This window comes from Ambystoma mexicanum, chromosome 12 (assembly GCF_040938575.1).
Source record: "Ambystoma mexicanum isolate Mex_15411 chromosome 12, UKY_AmexF1_1, whole genome shotgun sequence".
Classification (NCBI taxonomy): domain Eukaryota; kingdom Metazoa; phylum Chordata; class Amphibia; order Caudata; family Ambystomatidae; genus Ambystoma; species Ambystoma mexicanum.
Window position 1 is genome coordinate 551,282,578 of NC_090936.1, and position 23,953 is coordinate 551,306,530.

The window sequence follows — 23,953 nt, forward strand, 5'->3', positions numbered from 1 at the left end:
AGTAGTGCATATGAAAAAACATGACAACTGCCAAATTACATCTTACTACTTACAATGACAAAGTTAAAGCGCCAGGTCGATCTCATCACGTTGGTGCCTGAGACATCACATAATGTGACACGGCCATCTCGGATAGATGCCCCAGATTTGAGAAGTGTAGTTATGGAGAAAAAATAAATAAATATATATATATATATATATGTATGTCTTCAAACACCAAAAATGAGATAGCACCATTTCGCGCAGGAATTCCTCCAGCCGAAAGCCCACAAATGTTGCTAGATAGACTGACACCTCTTTCGGATGTCCTTCTGTATTTGCTGGCTGGTGGAAAGCAAAGTGGACCCACCACTCTATAGCTCTGCCGTCATGAGTGTCCCTAGCACACTCGGCAGATGTCGCTTCTCTAGGCAGACAAGCAGTGGAATTCTGCGGAAGGTCAATGGTGCTTCCATTGGTTTTGCCACTAGGCGATCCATTGCAGCCCTAGAATGAAGCATAACCCGCTGAATGCATTCAGGGTGTTCTGCGGTGGGAAAGGTCAGAGGGGGTGATAGTTGGTGAGCGTGCACAGCACCTCAGAATGATACCACTGCCTAGCAGGGGGACCGGTGGAGACACTATTCTCAGCCAATGCCCCTCTGTCTGAACGAGTCTGCTTTGTGTCATCCCGGTAAGAGATCAGGCTAACAGGCTTCCAATGAAAAAAGCAGACATCACACTGAAGCATGGTGCACCGTGCATGTCCACAATCATCGGCTCCAAAGAGAAGACGTTCAGCAACAGGATTTAGTATGGCAAAAGACCACATCATCCTAATTCCCATGTACAGGAAAAAGCCCACACTTGAAGAAACATATCATATGGAGATGCCGGGGATCGAACCTGTGGCCTCATACTTCCAAAGCAGGTGCTCTACCACTGAGTTACATCCCCGCTGCCAGCAAGGACCTATGAAATCTACCAGATGCTGGCTGGCTGCTTGGGACTAACAGCGCCCAGAACTGATGGTAACTGTCGAATTGGAGTTTCCAAATGGCGGACTTCATTTTAGAGCCACCTGTTTCTGGTTGTCCATAGAAACATGCAGAAAAGCTGCCCCCCCCTGCAATCCCCCTGATCAACTAATGAAAAATATCAATATGTTCAAGGCTTTTGCTTTTAGAAGCCGGAGATAGGCCCCAGCAGCAGAGCTGGTAGGATATTCCAGCTCAAAACTAACAAGTTACAGAACCTGATCAACTTAGGTTGACAACAGAGGTACATCTGTGGCCACATCCAGTGAAAACAAATTATTTTTAAAGCTAGCCATCATATGCTACAAAGGTACAATGGTGGAGCTATACATTCGGAACCAAAACAATCGACTGAAAAGAAACGCAAGGCAATGCCAATCCTTTCACGATTCTGCACAGTTAAAACTGTGGTGTGATGGTACTCTCTGTGCATTTCTATTTGTAGTGATTGTGAAGGCATACAGGATGTTGACACTGGCAGGGACGCAAACCTCACTGATATATTACAGGCAGGTTTGCGATACGGGCACCAGCGTTTTCTCAGACAAATAGATATGAATGTCGATGATCCTATAATCATGGCCCGAGTTGCAGTGTGAAATACAAAATAACCGGGACAAAATCACACTGAAGTTTATGCAAATGGAGATGCCGGGGATTGAACCCGGGACCTCATACATGCGAAGCATGCGCTCTACCACTGAGCTACATCCCCTTGGTGTGCGGTGAGTCTGTCCTGCAGACATCTTTTCCTGGGAGAATTCTTCCGGTCAAAGTATGCTGCCAACTGAAGCACTAGCAAAAGACCAGGGAAAACGGGAGCAAGACTGGAAAAGCACATGGTCACACTGAAGCAGTGTGCATTATGCTTCTCCATAAGAGATGACTTCCAGGGGAAGTATTCCACCAGAGGATTACCGTGCTCAAAGAGCCATCTAGTGGACAGAGACCATATGACAGTCAAAAAAAGGGAAACAATTGGAGATGCCAGGGATTGGACCCGGGGCCTCATACATGCAAAACAAGTGCTCTACCACTGAGCTACATCCCCTCGGTATGCAGTGTGTCTGTCCTGCAGACATAATTTTCAGGGAGAACTCTTCTGGTCAAAACATTCTGCCGAGTGAAGCACTAGCAAAAGAGCAGGGAAAACTGGAGCAAGAATGGAAAACCACATGGTCACACTGAAGCAGTGTGCATTTTGCTTCTCCATAAGAGATGACTTCCAGGGGAAGATTTCCACCAGAGGATTACTGTGCTCAAAGGGCCATCTAGTGGATAGAGATCATTTGACAGTCAAAAAGAGAAACAAGTGGAAATGCCCCGGGTCCTCATACATGCAAAGCATGCGCTCTACAACTGAGCTACATCCCCGCTGAGAGGACACTTCCTCATCACACCTAAAAGCTTCAGGAGGGAGTGGGCTAAGTAAGGAAAGGGGTTTGCAGTAGTGCATATGAAAAAACATGACAACTGCCAAATTACATCTTACTACTTACAATGACAAAGTTAAAGCGCCAGGTCGATCTCATCACGTTGGTGCCTGAGACATCACATAATGTGACACGGCCATCTCGGATAGATGCCCCAGATTTGAGAAGTGTAGTTATGGAGAAAAAATAAATAAATATATATATATATATATATATATATGTATGTCTTCAAACACCAAAAATGAGATAGCACCATTTCGCGCAGGAATTCCTCCAGCCGAAAGCCCACAAATGTTGCTAGATAGACTGACACCTCTTTCGGATGTCCTTCTGTATTTGCTGGCTAGTGGAAAGCAACGTGGACCCACCACTCTATAGCTCTGCCGTCATGAGTGTCCCTAGCACACTCGGCAGATGTCGCTTCTCTAGGCAGACAAGCAGTGGAATTCTGCGGAAGGTCAATGGTGCTTCCATTGGTTTTGCCACTAGGCGATCCATTGCAGCCCTAGAATGAAGCATAACCCGCTGAATGCATTCAGGGTGTTCTGCGGTGGGAAAGGTCAGAGGGGGTGATAGTTGGTGAGCGTGCACAGCACCTCAGAATGATACCACTGCCTAGCAGGGGGACCGGTGGAGACACTATTCTCAGCCAATGCCCCTCTGTCTGAACGAGTCTGCTTTGTGTCATCCCGGTAAGAGATCAGGCTAACAGGCTTCCAATGAAAAAAGCAGACACCACACTGAAGGATGGTGCACCGTGCATGTCCACAATCATCGGCTCCAAAGAGAAGACGTTCAGCAACAGGATTTAGTATGGCAAAAGACCACATCATCCTAATTCCCATGTACAGGAAAAAGCCCACACTTGAAGAAACATATCATATGGAGATGCCGGGGATCGAACCTGTGGCCTCATACTTCCAAAGCAGGTGCTCTACCACTGAGTTACATCCCCGCTGCCAGCAAGGACCTATGAAATCTACCAGATGCTGGCTGGCTGCTTGGGACTAACAGCGCCCAGAACTGATGGTTACTGTCGAATTGGAGTTTCCAAATGGCGGACTTCATTTTAGAGCCACCTGTTTCTGGTTGTCCATAGAAACATGCAGAAAAGCTGCCCCCCCCTGCAATCCCCCTGATCAACTAATGAAAAATATCAATATGTTCAAGGCTTTTGCTTTTAGAAGCCGGAGATAGGCCCCAGCAGCAGAGCTGGTAGGATATTCCAGCTCAAAACTAACAAGTTACAGAACCTGATCAACTTAGGTTGACAACAGAGGTACATCTGTGGCCACATCCAGTGAAAACAAATTATTTTTAAAGCTAGCCATCATATGCTACAAAGGTACAATGGTGGAGCTATACATTCGGAACCAAAACAATCGACTGAAAAGAAACGCAAGGCAATGCCAATCCTTTCACGATTCTGCACAGTTAAAACTGTGGTGTGATGGTACTCTCTGTGCATTTCTATTTGTAGTGATTGTGAAGGCATACAGGATGTTGACACTGGCAGGGACGCAAACCTCACTGATATATTACAGGCAGGTTTGCGATACGGGCACCAGCGTTTTCTCAGACAAATAGATATGAATGTCGATGATCCTATAATCATGGCCCGAGTTGCAGTGTGAAATACAAAATAACCGGGACAAAATCACACTGAAGTTTATGCAAATGGAGGTGCCGGGGATTGAACCCGGGACCTCATACATGCGAAGCATGCGCTCTACCACTGAGCTACATCCCCTTGGTGTGCCGTGAGTCTGTCCTGCAGACATCTTTTCCTGGGAGAATTCTTCCGGTCAAAGTATGCTGCCAACTGAAGCACTAGCAAAAGACCAGGGAAAACGGGAGCAAGACTGGAAAAGCACATGGTCACACTGAAGCAGTGTGCATTATGCTTCTCCATAAGAGATGACTTCCAGGGGAAGTATTCCACCAGAGGATTACCGTGCTCAAAGAGCCATCTAGTGGACAGAGACCATATGACAGTCAAAAAAAGGGAAACAATTGGAGATGCCAGGGATTGGACCCGGGGCCTCATACATGCAAAACAAGTGCTCTACCACTGAGCTACATCCCCTCGGTATGCAGTGTGTCTGTCCTGCAGACATAATTTTCAGGGAGAACTCTTCTGGTCAAAACATTCTGCCGAGTGAAGCACTAGCAAAAGAGCAGGGAAAACTAGAGCAAGAATGGAAAACCACATGGTCACACTGAAGCAGTGTGCATTTTGCTTCTCCAGAAGAGATGACTTCCAGGGGAAGATTTCCACCACAGGATTACTGTGCTCAAAGGGCCATCTAGTGGATAGAGATCATTTGACAGTCAAAAAGAGAAACAAGTGGAAATGCCCCGGGTCCTCATACATGCAAAGCATGCGCTCTACAACTGAGCTACATCCCCGCTGAGAGGACACTTCCTCATCACACCTAAAAGCTTCAGGAGGGAGTGGGCTAAGTAAGGAAAGGGGTTTGCAGTAGTGCATATGAAAAAACATGACAACTGCCAAATTACATCTTACTACTTACAATGACAAAGTTAAAGCGCCAGGTCGATCTCATCACGTTGGTGCCTGAGACATCACATAATGTGACACGGCCATCTCGGATAGATGCCCCAGATTTGAGAAGTGTAGTTATGGAGAAAAAATAAATAAATATATATATATATATATATGTATGTCTTCAAACACCAAAAATGAGATAGCACCATTTCGCGCAGGAATTCCTCCAGCCGAAAGCCCACAAATGTTGCTAGATAGACTGACACCTCTTTCGGATGTCCTTCTGTATTTGCTGGCTGGTGGAAAGCAAAGTGGACCCACCACTCTATAGCTCTGCCGTCATGAGTGTCCCTAGCACACTCGGCAGATGTCGCTTCTCTAGGCAGACAAGCAGTGGAATTCTGCGGAAGGTCAATGGTGCTTCCATTGGTTTTGCCACTAGGCGATCCATTGCAGCCCTAGAATGAAGCATAACCCGCTGAATGCATTCAGGGTGTTCTGCGGTGGGAAAGGTCAGAGGGGGTGATAGTTGGTGAGCGTGCACAGCACCTCAGAATGATACCACTGCCTAGCAGGGGGACCGGTGGAGACACTATTCTCAGCCAATGCCCCTCTGTCTGAACGAGTCTGCTTTGTGTCATCCCGGTAAGAGATCAGGCTAACAGGCTTCCAATGAAAAAAGCAGACATCACACTGAAGCATGGTGCACCGTGCATGTCCACAATCATCGGCTCCAAAGAGAAGACGTTCAGCAACAGGATTTAGTATGGCAAAAGACCACATCATCCTAATTCCCATGTACAGGAAAAAGCCCACACTTGAAGAAACATATCATATGGAGATGCCGGGGATCGAACCTGTGGCCTCATACTTCCAAAGCAGGTGCTCTACCACTGAGTTACATCCCCGCTGCCAGCAAGGACCTATGAAATCTACCAGATGCTGGCTGGCTGCTTGGGACTAACAGCGCCCAGAACTGATGGTAACTGTCGAATTGGAGTTTCCAAATGGCGGACTTCATTTTAGAGCCACCTGTTTCTGGTTGTCCATAGAAACATGCAGAAAAGCTGCCCCCCCCTGCAATCCCCCTGATCAACTAATGAAAAATATCAATATGTTCAAGGCTTTTGCTTTTAGAAGCCGGAGATAGGCCCCAGCAGCAGAGCTGGTAGGATATTCCAGCTCAAAACTAACAAGTTACAGAACCTGATCAACTTAGGTTGACAACAGAGGTACATCTGTGGCCACATCCAGTGAAAACAAATTATTTTTAAAGCTAGCCATCATATGCTACAAAGGTACAATGGTGGAGCTATACATTCGGAACCAAAACAATCGACTGAAAAGAAACGCAAGGCAATGCCAATCCTTTCACGATTCTGCACAGTTAAAACTGTGGTGTGATGGTACTCTCTGTGCATTTCTATTTGTAGTGATTGTGAAGGCATACAGGATGTTGACACTGGCAGGGACGCAAACCTCACTGATATATTACAGGCAGGTTTGCGATACGGGCACCAGCGTTTTCTCAGACAAATAGATATGAATGTCGATGATCCTATAATCATGGCCCGAGTTGCAGTGTGAAATACAAAATAACCGGGACAAAATCACACTGAAGTTTATGCAAATGGAGATGCCGGGGATTGAACCCGGGACCTCATACATGCGAAGCATGCGCTCTACCACTGAGCTACATCCCCTTGGTGTGCGGTGAGTCTGTCCTGCAGACATCTTTTCCTGGGAGAATTCTTCCGGTCAAAGTATGCTGCCAACTGAAGCACTAGCAAAAGACCAGGGAAAACGGGAGCAAGACTGGAAAAGCACATGGTCACACTGAAGCAGTGTGCATTATGCTTCTCCATAAGAGATGACTTCCAGGGGAAGTATTCCACCAGAGGATTACCGTGCTCAAAGAGCCATCTAGTGGACAGAGACCATATGACAGTCAAAAAAAGGGAAACAATTGGAGATGCCAGGGATTGGACCCGGGGCCTCATACATGCAAAACAAGTGCTCTACCACTGAGCTACATCCCCTCGGTATGCAGTGTGTCTGTCCTGCAGACATAATTTTCAGGGAGAACTCTTCTGGTCAAAACATTCTGCCGAGTGAAGCACTAGCAAAAGAGCAGGGAAAACTGGAGCAAGAATGGAAAACCACATGGTCACACTGAAGCAGTGTGCATTTTGCTTCTCCATAAGAGATGACTTCCAGGGGAAGATTTCCACCAGAGGATTACTGTGCTCAAAGGGCCATCTAGTGGATAGAGATCATTTGACAGTCAAAAAGAGAAACAAGTGGAAATGCCCCGGGTCCTCATACATGCAAAGCATGCGCTCTACAACTGAGCTACATCCCCGCTGAGAGGACACTTCCTCATCACACCTAAAAGCTTCAGGAGGGAGTGGGCTAAGTAAGGAAAGGGGTTTGCAGTAGTGCATATGAAAAAACATGACAACTGCCAAATTACATCTTACTACTTACAATGACAAAGTTAAAGCGCCAGGTCGATCTCATCACGTTGGTGCCTGAGACATCACATAATGTGACACGGCCATCTCGGATAGATGCCCCAGATTTGAGAAGTGTAGTTATGGAGAAAAAATAAATAAATATATATATATATATATATGTATGTCTTCAAACACCAAAAATGAGATAGCACCATTTCGCGCAGGAATTCCTCCAGCCGAAAGCCCACAAATGTTGCTAGATAGACTGACACCTCTTTCGGATGTCCTTCTGTATTTGCTGGCTAGTGGAAAGCAACGTGGACCCACCACTCTATAGCTCTGCCGTCATGAGTGTCCCTAGCACACTCGGCAGATGTCGCTTCTCTAGGCAGACAAGCAGTGGAATTCTGCGGAAGGTCAATGGTGCTTCCATTGGTTTTGCCACTAGGCGATCCATTGCAGCCCTAGAATGAAGCATAACCCGCTGAATGCATTCAGGGTGTTCTGCGGTGGGAAAGGTCAGAGGGGGTGATAGTTGGTGAGCGTGCACAGCACCTCAGAATGATACCACTGCCTAGCAGGGGGACCGGTGGAGACACTATTCTCAGCCAATGCCCCTCTGTCTGAACGAGTCTGCTTTGTGTCATCCCGGTAAGAGATCAGGCTAACAGGCTTCCAATGAAAAAAGCAGACATCACACTGAAGCATGGTGCACCGTGCATGTCCACAATCATCGGCTCCAAAGAGAAGACGTTCAGCAACAGGATTTAGTATGGCAAAAGACCACATCATCCTAATTCCCATGTACAGGAAAAAGCCCACACTTGAAGAAACATATCATATGGAGATGCCGGGGATCGAACCTGTGGCCTCATACTTCCAAAGCAGGTGCTCTACCACTGAGTTACATCCCCGCTGCCAGCAAGGACCTATGAAATCTACCAGATGCTGGCTGGCTGCTTGGGACTAACAGCGCCCAGAACTGATGGTAACTGTCGAATTGGAGTTTCCAAATGGCGGACTTCATTTTAGAGCCACCTGTTTCTGGTTGTCCATAGAAACATGCAGAAAAGCTGCCCCCCCCTGCAATCCCCCTGATCAACTAATGAAAAATATCAATATGTTCAAGGCTTTTGCTTTTAGAAGCCGGAGATAGGCCCCAGCAGCAGAGCTGGTAGGATATTCCAGCTCAAAACTAACAAGTTACAGAACCTGATCAACTTAGGTTGACAACAGAGGTACATCTGTGGCCACATCCAGTGAAAACAAATTATTTTTAAAGCTAGCCATCATATGCTACAAAGGTACAATGGTGGAGCTATACATTCGGAACCAAAACAATCGACTGAAAAGAAACGCAAGGCAATGCCAATCCTTTCACGATTCTGCACAGTTAAAACTGTGGTGTGATGGTACTCTCTGTGCATTTCTATTTGTAGTGATTGTGAAGGCATACAGGATGTTGACACTGGCAGGGACGCAAACCTCACTGATATATTACAGGCAGGTTTGCGATACGGGCACCAGCGTTTTCTCAGACAAATAGATATGAATGTCGATGATCCTATAATCATGGCCCGAGTTGCAGTGTGAAATACAAAATAACCGGGACAAAATCACACTGAAGTTTATGCAAATGGAGATGCCGGGGATTGAACCCGGGACCTCATACATGCGAAGCATGCGCTCTACCACTGAGCTACATCCCCTTGGTGTGCGGTGAGTCTGTCCTGCAGACATCTTTTCCTGGGAGAATTCTTCCGGTCAAAGTATGCTGCCAACTGAAGCACTAGCAAAAGACCAGGGAAAACGGGAGCAAGACTGGAAAAGCACATGGTCACACTGAAGCAGTGTGCATTATGCTTCTCCATAAGAGATGACTTCCAGGGGAAGTATTCCACCAGAGGATTACCGTGCTCAAAGAGCCATCTAGTGGACAGAGACCATATGACAGTCAAAAAAAGGGAAACAATTGGAGATGCCAGGGATTGGACCCGGGGCCTCATACATGCAAAACAAGTGCTCTACCACTGAGCTACATCCCCTCGGTATGCAGTGTGTCTGTCCTGCAGACATAATTTTCAGGGAGAACTCTTCTGGTCAAAACATTCTGCCGAGTGAAGCAGTAGCAAAAGAGCAGGGAAAACTGGAGCAAGAATGGAAAACCACATGGTCACACTGAAGCAGTGTGCATTTTGCTTCTCCATAAGAGATGACTTCCAGGGGAAGATTTCCACCACAGGATTACTGTGCTCAAAGGGCCATCTAGTGGATAGAGATCATTTGACAGTCAAAAAGAGAAACAAGTGGAAATGCCCCGGGTCCTCATACATGCAAAGCATGCGCTCTACAACTGAGCTACATCCCCGCTGAGAGGACACTTCCTCATCACACCTAAAAGCTTCAGGAGGGAGTGGGCTAAGTAAGGAAAGGGGTTTGCAGTAGTGCATATGAAAAAACATGACAACTGCCAAATTACATCTTACTACTTACAATGACAAAGTTAAAGCGCCAGGTCGATCTCATCACGTTGGTGCCTGAGACATCACATAATGTGACACGGCCATCTCGGATAGATGCCCCAGATTTGAGAAGTGTAGTTATGGAGAAAAAATAAATAAATATATATATATATATATATGTATGTCTTCAAACACCAAAAATGAGATAGCACCATTTCGCGCAGGAATTCCTCCAGCCGAAAGCCCACAAATGTTGCTAGATAGACTGACACCTCTTTCGGATGTCCTTCTGTATTTGCTGGCTAGTGGAAAGCAACGTGGACCCACCACTCTATAGCTCTGCCGTCATGAGTGTCCCTAGCACACTCGGCAGATGTCGCTTCTCTAGGCAGACAAGCAGTGGAATTCTGCGGAAGGTCAATGGTGCTTCCATTGGTTTTGCCACTAGGCGATCCATTGCAGCCCTAGAATGAAGCATAACCCGCTGAATGCATTCAGGGTGTTCTGCGGTGGGAAAGGTCAGAGGGGGTGATAGTTGGTGAGCGTGCACAGCACCTCAGAATGATACCACTGCCTAGCAGGGGGACCGGTGGAGACACTATTCTCAGCCAATGCCCCTCTGTCTGAATGAGTCTGCTTTGTGTCATCCCGGTAAGAGATCAGGCTAACAGGCTTCCAATGAAAAAAGCAGACATCACACTGAAGCATGGTGCACCGTGCATGTCCACAATCATCGGCTCCAAAGAGAAGACGTTCAGCAACAGGATTTAGTATGGCAAAAGACCACATCATCCTAATTCCCATGTACAGGAAAAAGCCCACACTTGAAGAAACATATCATATGGAGATGCCGGGGATCGAACCTGTGGCCTCATACTTCCAAAGCAGGTGCTCCACCACTGAGTTACATCCCCGCTGCCAGCAAGGACCTATGAAATCTACCAGATGCTGGCTGGCTGCTTGGGACTAACAGCGCCCAGAACTGATGGTAACTGTCGAATTGGAGTTTCCAAATGGCGGACTTCATTTTAGAGCCACCTGTTTCTGGTTGTCCATAGAAACATGCAGAAAATCTGCCCCCCCCTGCAGTCCCCCTGATCAACTAATGAAAAATATCAATATGTTCAAGGCTTTTGCTTTTAGAAGCCGGAGATAGGCCCCAGCAGCAGAGCTGGTAGGATATTCCAGCTCAAAACGAACAAGTTACAGAACCTGATCAACTTAGGTTGACAACAGAGGTACATCTGTGGCCACATCCAGTGAAAACAAATTATTTTTAAAGCTAGCCATCATATGCTACAAAGGTACAATGGTGGAGCTATACATTCGGAACCAAAACAATCGACTGAAAAGAAACGCAAGGCAATGCCAATCCTTTCACGATTCTGCACGGTTAAAACTGTGGTGTGATGGTACTCTCGTTGCATTTCTATTTGTAGTGATTGTGAAGGCATACAGGATGTTGACACTGGCAGGGACGCAAACCTCACTGATATATTACAGGCAGGTTTGCGATACGGGCACCAGCGTTTTCTCAGACAAATAGATATGAATGTCGATGATCCTATAATCATGGCCCGAGTTGCAGTGTGAAATACAAAATAACCTGGACAAAATCACACTGATGTTTATGCAAATGGAGATGCCGGGGATTGAACCCGGGACCTCATACATGCGAAGCATGCGCTCTACCACTGAGCTACATCCACTCGGTGTGCGGTGAGTCTGTCCTGCAGACATCTTTTCCTTGGAGAATTCTTCTGGTCAAAGTATGCTGCCAACTGAAGCACTAGCAAAAGACCAGGGAAAACGGGAGCAAGACTGGAAAAGCACATGGTCACACTGAAGCAGTGTGCATTATGCTTCTCCATAAGAGATGACTTCCAGGGGAAGTATTCCACCAGAGGATTACCGTGCTCAAAGAGCCATCTAGTGGACAGAGACCATATGACAGTCAAAAAAAGGGAAACAATTGGAGATGCCAGGGATTGGACCCGGGGCCTCATGCATGCAAAACAAGTGCTCTACCACTGAGCTACATCCCCTCGGTATGCAGTGTGTCTGTCCTGCAGACATAATTTTCAGGGAGAACTCTTCTGGTCAAAACATTCTGCCGAGTGAAGCAGTAGCAAAAGAGCAGGGAAAACTGGAGCAAGAATGGAAAACCACATGGTCACACTGAAGCAGTGTGCATTTTGCTTCTCCATAAGAGATGACTTCCAGGGGAAGATTTCCACCACAGGATTACTGTGCTCAAAGGGCCATCTAGTGGATAGAGATCATTTGACAGTCAAAAAGAGAAACAAGTGGAAATGCCCCGGGTCCTCATACATGCAAAGCATGCGCTCTACAACTGAGCTACATCCCCGCTGAGAGGACACTTCCTCATCACACCTAAAAGCTTCAGGAGGGAGTGGGCTAAGTAAGGAAAGGGGTTTGCAGTAGTGCATATGAAAAAACATGACAACTGCCAAATTACATCTTACTACTTACAATGACAAAGTTAAAGCGCCAGGTCGATCTCATCACGTTGGTGCCTGAGACATCACATAATGTGACACGGCCATCTCGGATAGATGCCCCAGATTTGAGAAGTGTAGTTATGGAGAAAAAATAAATAAATATATATATATATATATATGTATGTCTTCAAACACCAAAAATGAGATAGCACCATTTCGCGCAGGAATTCCTCCAGCCGAAAGCCCACAAATGTTGCTAGATAGACTGACACCTCTTTCGGATGTCCTTCTGTATTTGCTGGCTAGTGGAAAGCAACGTGGACCCACCACTCTATAGCTCTGCCGTCATGAGTGTCCCTAGCACACTCGGCAGATGTCGCTTCTCTAGGCAGACAAGCAGTGGAATTCTGCGGAAGGTCAATGGTGCTTCCATTGGTTTTGCCACTAGGCGATCCATTGCAGCCCTAGAATGAAGCATAACCCGCTGAATGCATTCAGGGTGTTCTGCGGTGGGAAAGGTCAGAGGGGGTGATAGTTGGTGAGCGTGCACAGCACCTCAGAATGATACCACTGCCTAGCAGGGGGACCGGTGGAGACACTATTCTCAGCCAATGCCCCTCTGTCTGAATGAGTCTGCTTTGTGTCATCCCGGTAAGAGATCAGGCTAACAGGCTTCCAATGAAAAAAGCAGACATCACACTGAAGCATGGTGCACCGTGCATGTCCACAATCATCGGCTCCAAAGAGAAGACGTTCAGCAACAGGATTTAGTATGGCAAAAGACCACATCATCCTAATTCCCATGTACAGGAAAAAGCCCACACTTGAAGAAACATATCATATGGAGATGCCGGGGATCGAACCTGTGGCCTCATACTTCCAAAGCAGGTGCTCCACCACTGAGTTACATCCCCGCTGCCAGCAAGGACCTATGAAATCTACCAGATGCTGGCTGGCTGCTTGGGACTAACAGCGCCCAGAACTGATGGTAACTGTCGAATTGGAGTTTCCAAATGGCGGACTTCATTTTAGAGCCACCTGTTTCTGGTTGTCCATAGAAACATGCAGAAAAGCTGCCCCCCCCTGCAATCCCCCTGATCAACTAATGAAAAATATCAATATGTTCAAGGCTTTTGCTTTTAGAAGCCGGAGATAGGCCCCAGCAGCAGAGCTGGTAGGATATTCCAGCTCAAAACTAACAAGTTACAGAACCTGATCAACTTAGGTTGACAACAGAGGTACATCTGTGGCCACATCCAGTGAAAACAAATTATTTTTAAAGCTAGCCATCATATGCTACAAAGGTACAATGGTGGAGCTATACATTCGGAACCAAAACAATCGACTGAAAAGAAACGCAAGGCAATGCCAATCCTTTCACGATTCTGCACAGTTAAAACTGTGGTGTGATGGTACTCTCTGTGCATTTCTATTTGTAGTGATTGTGAAGGCATACAGGATGTTGACACTGGCAGGGACGCAAACCTCACTGATATATTACAGGCAGGTTTGCGATACGGGCACCAGCGTTTTCTCAGACAAATAGATATGAATGTCGATGATCCTATAATCATGGCCCGAGTTGCAGTGTGAAATACAAAATAACCGGGACAAAATCACACTGAAGTTTATGCAAATGGAGATGCCGGGGATTGAACCCGGGACCTCATACATGCGAAGCATGCGCTCTACCACTGAGCTACATCCCCTTGGTGTGCGGTGAGTCTGTCCTGCAGACATCTTTTCCTGGGAGAATTCTTCCGGTCAAAGTATGCTGCCAACTGAAGCACTAGCAAAAGACCAGGGAAAACGGGAGCAAGACTGGAAAAGCACATGGTCACACTGAAGCAGTGTGCATTATGCTTCTCCATAAGAGATGACTTCCAGGGGAAGTATTCCACCAGAGGATTACCGTGCTCAAAGAGCCATCTAGTGGACAGAGACCATATGACAGTCAAAAAAAGGGAAACAATTGGAGATGCCAGGGATTGGACCCGGGGCCTCATACATGCAAAACAAGTGCTCTACCACTGAGCTACATCCCCTCGGTATGCAGTGTGTCTGTCCTGCAGACATAATTTTCAGGGAGAACTCTTCTGGTCAAAACATTCTGCCGAGTGAAGCACTAGCAAAAGAGCAGGGAAAACTGGAGCAAGAATGGAAAACCACATGGTCACACTGAAGCAGTGTGCATTTTGCTTCTCCATAAGAGATGACTTCCAGGGGAAGATTTCCACCAGAGGATTACTGTGCTCAAAGGGCCATCTAGTGGATAGAGATCATTTGACAGTCAAAAAGAGAAACAAGTGGAAATGCCCCGGGTCCTCATACATGCAAAGCATGCGCTCTACAACTGAGCTACATCCCCGCTGAGAGGACACTTCCTCATCACACCTAAAAGCTTCAGGAGGGAGTGGGCTAAGTAAGGAAAGGGGTTTGCAGTAGTGCATATGAAAAAACATGACAACTGCCAAATTACATCTTACTACTTACAATGACAAAGTTAAAGCGCCAGGTCGATCTCATCACGTTGGTGCCTGAGACATCACATAATGTGACACGGCCATCTCGGATAGATGCCCCAGATTTGAGAAGTGTAGTTATGGAGAAAAAATAAATAAATATATATATATATATATATGTATGTCTTCAAACACCAAAAATGAGATAGCACCATTTCGCGCAGGAATTCCTCCAGCCGAAAGCCCACAAATGTTGCTAGATAGACTGACACCTCTTTCGGATGTCCTTCTGTATTTGCTGGCTAGTGGAAAGCAACGTGGACCCACCACTCTATAGCTCTGCCGTCATGAGTGTCCCTAGCACACTCGGCAGATGTCGCTTCTCTAGGCAGACAAGCAGTGGAATTCTGCGGAAGGTCAATGGTGCTTCCATTGGTTTTGCCACTAGGCGATCCATTGCAGCCCTAGAATGAAGCATAACCCGCTGAATGCATTCAGGGTGTTCTGCGGTGGGAAAGGTCAGAGGGGGTGATAGTTGGTGAGCGTGCACAGCACCTCAGAATGATACCACTGCCTAGCAGGGGGACCGGTGGAGACACTATTCTCAGCCAATGCCCCTCTGTCTGAACGAGTCTGCTTTGTGTCATCCCGGTAAGAGATCAGGCTAACAGGCTTCCAATGAAAAAAGCAGACATCACACTGAAGCATGGTGCACCGTGCATGTCCACAATCATCGGCTCCAAAGAGAAGACGTTCAGCAACAGGATTTAGTATGGCAAAAGACCACATCATCCTAATTCCCATGTACAGGAAAAAGCCCACACTTGAAGAAACATATCATATGGAGATGCCGGGGATCGAACCTGTGGCCTCATACTTCCAAAGCAGGTGCTCTACCACTGAGTTACATCCCCGCTGCCAGCAAGGACCTATGAAATCTACCAGATGCTGGCTGGCTGCTTGGGACTAACAGCGCCCAGAACTGATGGTAACTGTCGAATTGGAGTTTCCAAATGGCGGACTTCATTTTAGAGCCACCTGTTTCTGGTTGTCCATAGAAACATGCAGAAAAGCTGCCCCCCCCTGCAATCCCCCTGATCAACTAATGAAAAATATCAATATGTTCAAGGCTTTTGCTTTTAGAAGCCGGAGATAGGCCCCAGCAGCAGAGCTGGTAGGATATTCCAGCTCAAAACTAACAAGTTACAGAACCTGATCAACTTAGGTTGACAACAGAGGTACATCTGTGGCCACATCCAGTGAAAACAAATTATTTTTAAAGCTAGCCATCATATGCTACAAAGGTACAATGGTGGAGCTATACATTCGGAACCAAAACAATCGACTGAAAAGAAACGCAAGGCAATGCCAATCCTTTCACGATTCTGCACAGTTAAAACTGTGGTGTGATGGTACTCTCTGTGCATTTCTATTTGTAGTGATTGTGAAGGCATACAGGATGTTGACACTGGCAGGGACGCAAACCTCACTGATATATTACAGGCAGGTTTGCGATACGGGCACCAGCGTTTTCTCAGACAAATAGATATGAATGTCGATGATCCTATAATCATGGCCCGAGTTGCAGTGTGAAATACAAAATAACCGGGACAAAATCACACTGAAGTTTATGCAAATGGAGATGCCGGGGATTGAACCCGGGACCTCATACATGCGAAGCATGCGCTCTACCACTGAGCTACATCCCCTTGGTGTGCGGTGAGTCTGTCCTGCAGACATCTTTTCCTGGGAGAATTCTTCCGGTCAAAGTATGCTGCCAACTGAAGCACTAGCAAAAGACCAGGGAAAACGGGAGCAAGACTGGAAAAGCACATGGTCACACTGAAGCAGTGTGCATTATGCTTCTCCATAAGAGATGACTTCCAGGGGAAGTATTCCACCAGAGGATTACCGTGCTCAAAGAGCCATCTAGTGGACAGAGACCATATGACAGTCAAAAAAAGGGAAACAATTGGAGATGCCAGGGATTGGACCCGGGGCCTCATACATGCAAAACAAGTGCTCTACCACTGAGCTACATCCCCTCGGTATGCAGTGTGTCTGTCCTGCAGACATAATTTTCAGGGAGAACTCTTCTGGTCAAAACATTCTGCCGAGTGAAGCAGTAGCAAAAGAGCAGGGAAAACTGGAGCAAGAATGGAAAACCACATGGTCACACTGAAGCAGTGTGCATTTTGCTTCTCCATAAGAGATGACTTCCAGGGGAAGATTTCCACCACAGGATTACTGTGCTCAAAGGGCCATCTAGTGGATAGAGATCATTTGACAGTCAAAAAGAGAAACAAGTGGAAATGCCCCGGGTCCTCATACATGCAAAGCATGCGCTCTACAACTGAGCTACATCCCCGCTGAGAGGACACTTCCTCATCACACCTAAAAGCTTCAGGAGGGAGTGGGCTAAGTAAGGAAAGGGGTTTGCAGTAGTGCATATGAAAAAACATGACAACTGCCAAATTACATCTTACTACTTACAATGACAAAGTTAAAGCGCCAGGTCGATCTCATCACGTTGGTGCCTGAGACATCACATAATGTGACACGGCCATCTCGGATAGATGCCCCAGATTTGAGAAGTGTAGTTATGGAGAAAAAATAAATAAATATATATATATATATATATGTATGTCTTCAAACACCAAAAATGAGATAGCACCATTTCGCGCAGGAATTCCTCCAGCCGAAAGCCCACAAATGTTGCTAGATAGACTGACACCTCTTTCGGATGTCCTTCTGTATTTGCTGGCTAGTGGAAAGCAACGTGGACCCACCACTCTATAGCTCTGCCGTCATGAGTGTCCCTAGCACACTCGGCAGATGTCGCTTCTCTAGGCAGACAAGCAGTGGAATTCTGCGGAAGGTCAATGGTGCTTCCATTGGTTTTGCCACTAGGCGATCCATTGCAGCCCTAGAATGAAGCATAACCCGCTGAATGCATTCAGGGTGTTCTGCGGTGGGAAAGGTCAGAGGGGGTGATAGTTGGTGAGCGTGCACAGCACCTCAGAATGATACCACTGCCTAGCAGGGGGACCGGTGGAGACACTATTCTCAGCCAATGCCCCTCTGTCTGAATGAGTCTGCTTTGTGTCATCCCGGTAAGAGATCAGGCTAACAGGCTTCCAATGAAAAAAGCAGACATCACACTGAAGCATGGTGCACCGTGCATGTCCACAATCATCGGCTCCAAAGAGAAGACGTTCAGCAACAGGATTTAGTATGGCAAAAGACCACATCATCCTAATTCCCATGTACAGGAAAAAGCCCACACTTGAAGAAACATATCATATGGAGATGCCGGGGATCGAACCTGTGGCCTCATACTTCCAAAGCAGGTGCTCCACCACTGAGTTACATCCCCGCTGCCAGCAAGGACCTATGAAATCTACCAGATGCTGGCTGGCTGCTTGGGACTAACAGCGCCCAGAACTGATGGTAACTGTCGAATTGGAGTTTCCAAATGGCGGACTTCATTTTAGAGCCACCTGTTTCTGGTTGTCCATAGAAACATGCAGAAAATCTGCCCCCCCCTGCAGTCCCCCTGATCAACTAATGAAAAATATCAATATGTTCAAGGCTTTTGCTTTTAGAAGCCGGAGATAGGCCCCAGCAGCAGAGCTGGTAGGATATTCCAGCTCAAAACGAACAAGTTACAGAACCTGATCAACTTAGGTTGACAACAGAGGTACATCTGTGGCCACATCCAGTGAAAACAAATTATTTTTAAAGCTAGCCATCATATGCTACAAAGGTACAATGGTGGAGCTATACATTCGGAACCAAAACAATCGACTGAAAAGAAACGCAAGGCAATGCCAATCCTTTCACGATTCTGCACGGTTAAAACTGTGGTGTGATGGTACTCTCGTTGCATTTCTATTTGTAGTGATTGTGAAGGCATACAGGATGTTGACACTGGCAGGGACGCAAACCTCACTGATATATTACAGGCAGGTTTGCGATACGGGCACCAGCGTTTTCTCAGACAAATAGATATGAATGTCGATGATCCTATAATCATGGCCCGAGTTGCAGTGTGAAATACAAAATAACCTGGACAAAATCACACTGATGTTTATGCAAATGGAGATGCCGGGGATTGAACCCGGGACCTCATACATGCGAAGCATGCGCTCTACCACTGAGCTACATCCACTCGGTGTGCGGTGAGTCTGTCCTGCAGACATCTTTTCCTTGGAGAATTCTTCTGGTCAAAGTATGCTGCCAACTGAAGCACTAGCAAAAGACCAGGGAAAACGGGAGCAAGACTGGAAAAGCACATGGTCACACTGAAGCAGTGTGCATTATGCTTCTCCATAAGAGATGACTTCCAGGGGAAGTATTCCACCAGAGGATTACCGTGCTCAAAGAGCCATCTAGTGGACAGAGACCATATGACAGTCAAAAAAAGGGAAACAATTGGAGATGCCAGGGATTGGACCCGGGGCCTCATGCATGCAAAACAAGTGCTCTACCACTGAGCTACATCCCCTCGGTATGCAGTGTGTCTGTCCTGCAGACATAATTTTCAGGGAGAACTCTTCTGGTCAAAACATTCTGCCGAGTGAAGCAGTAGCAAAAGAGCAGGGAAAACTGGAGCAAGAATGGAAAACCACATGGTCACACTGAAGCAGTGTGCATTTTGCTTCTCCATAAGAGATGACTTCCAGGGGAAGATTTCCACCACAGGATTACTGTGCTCAAAGGGCCATCTAGTGGATAGAGATCATTTGACAGTCAAAAAGAGAAACAAGTGGAAATGCCCCGGGTCCTCATACATGCAAAGCATGCGCTCTACAACTGAGCTACATCCCCGCTGAGAGGACACTTCCTCATCACACCTAAAAGCTTCAGGAGGGAGTGGGCTAAGTAAGGAAAGGGGTTTGCAGTAGTGCATATGAAAAAACATGACAACTGCCAAATTACATCTTACTACTTACAATGACAAAGTTAAAGCGCCAGGTCGATCTCATCACGTTGGTGCCTGAGACATCACATAATGTGACACGGCCATCTCGGATAGATGCCCCAGATTTGAGAAGTGTAGTTATGGAGAAAAAATAAATAAATATATATATATATATATATGTATGTCTTCAAACACCAAAAATGAGATAGCACCATTTCGCGCAGGAATTCCTCCAGCCGAAAGCCCACAAATGTTGCTAGATAGACTGACACCTCTTTCGGATGTCCTTCTGTATTTGCTGGCTAGTGGAAAGCAACGTGGACCCACCACTCTATAGCTCTGCCGTCATGAGTGTCCCTAGCACACTCGGCAGATGTCGCTTCTCTAGGCAGACAAGCAGTGGAATTCTGCGGAAGGTCAATGGTGCTTCCATTGGTTTTGCCACTAGGCGATCCATTGCAGCCCTAGAATGAAGCATAACCCGCTGAATGCATTCAGGGTGTTCTGCGGTGGGAAAGGTCAGAGGGGGTGATAGTTGGTGAGCGTGCACAGCACCTCAGAATGATACCACTGCCTAGCAGGGGGACCGGTGGAGACACTATTCTCAGCCAATGCCCCTCTGTCTGAATGAGTCTGCTTTGTGTCATCCCGGTAAGAGATCAGGCTAACAGGCTTCCAATGAAAAAAGCAGACATCACACTGAAGCATGGTGCACCGTGCATGTCCACAATCATCGGCTCCAAAGAGAAGACGTTCAGCAACAGGATTTAGTATGGCAAAAGACCACATCATCCTAATTCCCATGTACAGGAAAAAGCCCACACTTGAAGAAACATATCATATGGAGATGCCGGGGATCGAACCTGTGGCCTCATACTTCCAAAGCAGGTGCTCCACCACTGAGTTACATCCCCGCTGCCAGCAAGGACCTATGAAATCTACCAGATGCTGGCTGGCTGCTTGGGACTAACAGCGCCCAGAACTGATGGTAACTGTCGAATTGGAGTTTCCAAATGGCGGACTTCATTTTAGAGCCACCTGTTTCTGGTTGTCCATAGAAACATGCAGAAAAGCTGCCCCCCCCTGCAATCCCCCTGATCAACTAATGAAAAATATCAATATGTTCAAGGCTTTTGCTTTTAGAAGCCGGAGATAGGCCCCAGCAGCAGAGCTGGTAGGATATTCCAGCTCAAAACTAACAAGTTACAGAACCTGATCAACTTAGGTTGACAACAGAGGTACATCTGTGGCCACATCCAGTGAAAACAAATTATTTTTAAAGCTAGCCATCATATGCTACAAAGGTACAATGGTGGAGCTATACATTCGGAACCAAAACAATCGACTGAAAAGAAACGCAAGGCAATGCCAATCCTTTCACGATTCTGCACAGTTAAAACTGTGGTGTGATGGTACTCTCTGTGCATTTCTATTTGTAGTGATTGTGAAGGCATACAGGATGTTGACACTGGCAGGGACGCAAACCTCACTGATATATTACAGGCAGGTTTGCGATACGGGCACCAGCGTTTTCTCAGACAAATAGATATGAATGTCGATGATCCTATAATCATGGCCCGAGTTGCAGTGTGAAATACAAAATAACCGGGACAAAATCACACTGAAGTTTATGCAAATGGAGATGCCGGGGATTGAACCCGGGACCTCATACATGCGAAGCATGCGCTCTACCACTGAGCTACATCCCCTTGGTGTGCGGTGAGTCTGTCCTGCAGACATCTTTTCCTGGGAGAATTCTTCCGGTCAAAGTATGCTGCCAACTGAAGCACTAGCAAAAGACCAGGGAAAACGGGAGCAAGACTGGAAAAGCACATGGTCACACTGAAGCAGTGTGCATTATGCTTCTCCATAAGAGATGACTTCCAGGGGAAGTATTCCACCAGAGGATTACCGTGCTCAAAGAGCCATCTAGTGGACAGAGACCATATGACAGTCAAAAAAAGGGAAACAATTGGAGATGCCAGGGATTGGACCCGGGGCCTCATACATGCAAAACAAGTGCTCTACCACTGAGCTACATCCCCTCGGTATGCAGTGTGTCTGTCCTGCAGACATAATTTTCAGGGAGAACTCTTCTGGTCAAAACATTCTGCCGAGTGAAGCAGTAGCAAAAGAGCAGGGAAAACTGGAGCAAGAATGGAAAACCACATGGTCACACTGAAGCAGTGTGCATTTTGCTTCTCCATAAGAGATGACTTCCAGGGGAAGATTTCCACCACAGGATTACTGTGCTCAAAGGGCCATCTAGTGGATAGAGATCATTTGACAGTCAAAAAGAGAAACAAGTGGAAATGCCCCGGGTCCTCATACATGCAAAGCATGCGCTCTACAACTGAGCTACATCCCCGCTGAGAGGACACTTCCTCATCACACCTAAAAGCTTCAGGAGGGAGTGGGCTAAGTAAGGAAAGGGGTTTGCAGTAGTGCATATGAAAAAACATGACAACTGCCAAATTACATCTTACTACTTACAATGACAAAGTTAAAGCGCCAGGTCGATCTCATCACGTTGGTGCCTGAGACATCACATAATGTGACACGGCCATCTCGGATAGATGCCCCAGATTTGAGAAGTGTAGTTATGGAGAAAAAATAAATAAATATATATATATATATATATGTATGTCTTCAAACACCAAAAATGAGATAGCACCATTTCGCGCAGGAATTCCTCCAGCCGAAAGCCCACAAATGTTGCTAGATAGACTGACACCTCTTTCGGATGTCCTTCTGTATTTGCTGGCTAGTGGAAAGCAACGTGGACCCACCACTCTATAGCTCTGCCGTCATGAGTGTCCCTAGCACACTCGGCAGATGTCGCTTCTCTAGGCAGACAAGCAGTGGAATTCTGCGGAAGGTCAATGGTGCTTCCATTGGTTTTGCCACTAGGCGATCCATTGCAGCCCTAGAATGAAGCATAACCCGCTGAATGCATTCAGGGTGTTCTGCGGTGGGAAAGGTCAGAGGGGGTGATAGTTGGTGAGCGTGCACAGCACCTCAGAATGATACCACTGCCTAGCAGGGGGACCGGTGGAGACACTATTCTCAGCCAATGCCCCTCTGTCTGAATGAGTCTGCTTTGTGTCATCCCGGTAAGAGATCAGGCTAACAGGCTTCCAATGAAAAAAGCAGACATCACACTGAAGCATGGTGCACCGTGCATGTCCACAATCATCGGCTCCAAAGAGAAGACGTTCAGCAACAGGATTTAGTATGGCAAAAGACCACATCATCCTAATTCCCATGTACAGGAAAAAGCCCACACTTGAAGAAACATATCATATGGAGATGCCGGGGATCGAACCTGTGGCCTCATACTTCCAAAGCAGGTGCTCCACCACTGAGTTACATCCCCGCTGCCAGCAAGGACCTATGAAATCTACCAGATGCTGGCTGGCTGCTTGGGACTAACAGCGCCCAGAACTGATGGTAACTGTCGAATTGGAGTTTCCAAATGGCGGACTTCATTTTAGAGCCACCTGTTTCTGGTTGTCCATAGAAACATGCAGAAAATCTGCCCCCCCCTGCAGTCCCCCTGATCAACTAATGAAAAATATCAATATGTTCAAGGCTTTTGCTTTTAGAAGCCGGAGATAGGCCCCAGCAGCAGAGCTGGTAGGATATTCCAGCTCAAAACGAACAAGTTACAGAACCTGATCAACTTAGGTTGACAACAGAGGTACATCTGTGGCCACATCCAGTGAAAACAAATTATTTTTAAAGCTAGCCATCATATGCTACAAAGGTACAATGGTGGAGCTATACATTCGGAACCAAAACAATCGACTGAAAAGAAACGCAAGGCAATGCCAATCCTTTCACGATTCTGCACGGTTAAAACTGTGGTGTGATGGTACTCTCGTTGCATTTCTATTTGTAGTGATTGTGAAGGCATACAGGATGTTGACACTGGCAGGGACGCAAACCTCACTGATATATTACAGGCAGGTTTGCGATACGGGCACCAGCGTTTTCTCAGACAAATAGATATGAATGTCGATGATCCTATAATCATGGCCCGAGTTGCAGTGTGAAATACAAAATAACCGGGACAAAATCACACTGATGTTTATGCAAATGGAGATGCCGGGGATTGAACCCGGGACCTCATACATGCGAAGCATGCGCTCTACCACTGAGCTACATCCACTCGGTGTGCGGTGAGTCTGTCCTGCAGACATCTTTTCCTTGGAGAATTCTTCTGGTCA

The 23,953-nt window shown here is 46.6% G+C and overlaps 12 non-coding genes across 12 annotated transcripts; all 12 read right to left on the reverse strand.

Annotated features, from left to right (window-relative positions):
• Positions 1 to 1,659: 1,659 nt before the first annotated feature.
• Positions 1,660 to 1,731, reverse strand: TRNAA-CGC (transfer RNA alanine (anticodon CGC)). The gene has a single exon. It is a non-coding gene; the product is annotated as a tRNA-Ala (tRNA).
• A 2,396-nt stretch (positions 1,732 to 4,127) lies between these two features.
• Positions 4,128 to 4,199, reverse strand: TRNAA-CGC (transfer RNA alanine (anticodon CGC)). The gene has a single exon. It is a non-coding gene; the product is annotated as a tRNA-Ala (tRNA).
• A 2,390-nt stretch (positions 4,200 to 6,589) lies between these two features.
• On the reverse strand, positions 6,590 to 6,661 carry TRNAA-CGC (transfer RNA alanine (anticodon CGC)). The gene has a single exon. It is a non-coding gene; the product is annotated as a tRNA-Ala (tRNA).
• Positions 6,662 to 9,051: 2,390 nt separating this feature from the next.
• On the reverse strand, positions 9,052 to 9,123 carry TRNAA-CGC (transfer RNA alanine (anticodon CGC)). Its single transcript has one exon. It is a non-coding gene; the product is annotated as a tRNA-Ala (tRNA).
• Positions 9,124 to 11,513: 2,390 nt separating this feature from the next.
• Positions 11,514 to 11,585, reverse strand: TRNAA-CGC (transfer RNA alanine (anticodon CGC)). Its single transcript has one exon. It is a non-coding gene; the product is annotated as a tRNA-Ala (tRNA).
• Positions 11,586 to 11,849: 264 nt separating this feature from the next.
• On the reverse strand, positions 11,850 to 11,921 carry TRNAA-UGC (transfer RNA alanine (anticodon UGC)). Its single transcript has one exon. It is a non-coding gene; the product is annotated as a tRNA-Ala (tRNA).
• A 2,054-nt stretch (positions 11,922 to 13,975) lies between these two features.
• Positions 13,976 to 14,047, reverse strand: TRNAA-CGC (transfer RNA alanine (anticodon CGC)). Its single transcript has one exon. It is a non-coding gene; the product is annotated as a tRNA-Ala (tRNA).
• A 2,390-nt stretch (positions 14,048 to 16,437) lies between these two features.
• Positions 16,438 to 16,509, reverse strand: TRNAA-CGC (transfer RNA alanine (anticodon CGC)). Its single transcript has one exon. It is a non-coding gene; the product is annotated as a tRNA-Ala (tRNA).
• Positions 16,510 to 18,899: 2,390 nt separating this feature from the next.
• TRNAA-CGC (transfer RNA alanine (anticodon CGC)) lies at positions 18,900 to 18,971 on the reverse strand. Its single transcript has one exon. It is a non-coding gene; the product is annotated as a tRNA-Ala (tRNA).
• A 264-nt stretch (positions 18,972 to 19,235) lies between these two features.
• On the reverse strand, positions 19,236 to 19,307 carry TRNAA-UGC (transfer RNA alanine (anticodon UGC)). The gene has a single exon. It is a non-coding gene; the product is annotated as a tRNA-Ala (tRNA).
• A 2,054-nt stretch (positions 19,308 to 21,361) lies between these two features.
• On the reverse strand, positions 21,362 to 21,433 carry TRNAA-CGC (transfer RNA alanine (anticodon CGC)). The gene has a single exon. It is a non-coding gene; the product is annotated as a tRNA-Ala (tRNA).
• Positions 21,434 to 23,823: 2,390 nt separating this feature from the next.
• TRNAA-CGC (transfer RNA alanine (anticodon CGC)) lies at positions 23,824 to 23,895 on the reverse strand. Its single transcript has one exon. It is a non-coding gene; the product is annotated as a tRNA-Ala (tRNA).
• Between the last annotated feature and the right edge of the window lie 58 nt (positions 23,896 to 23,953).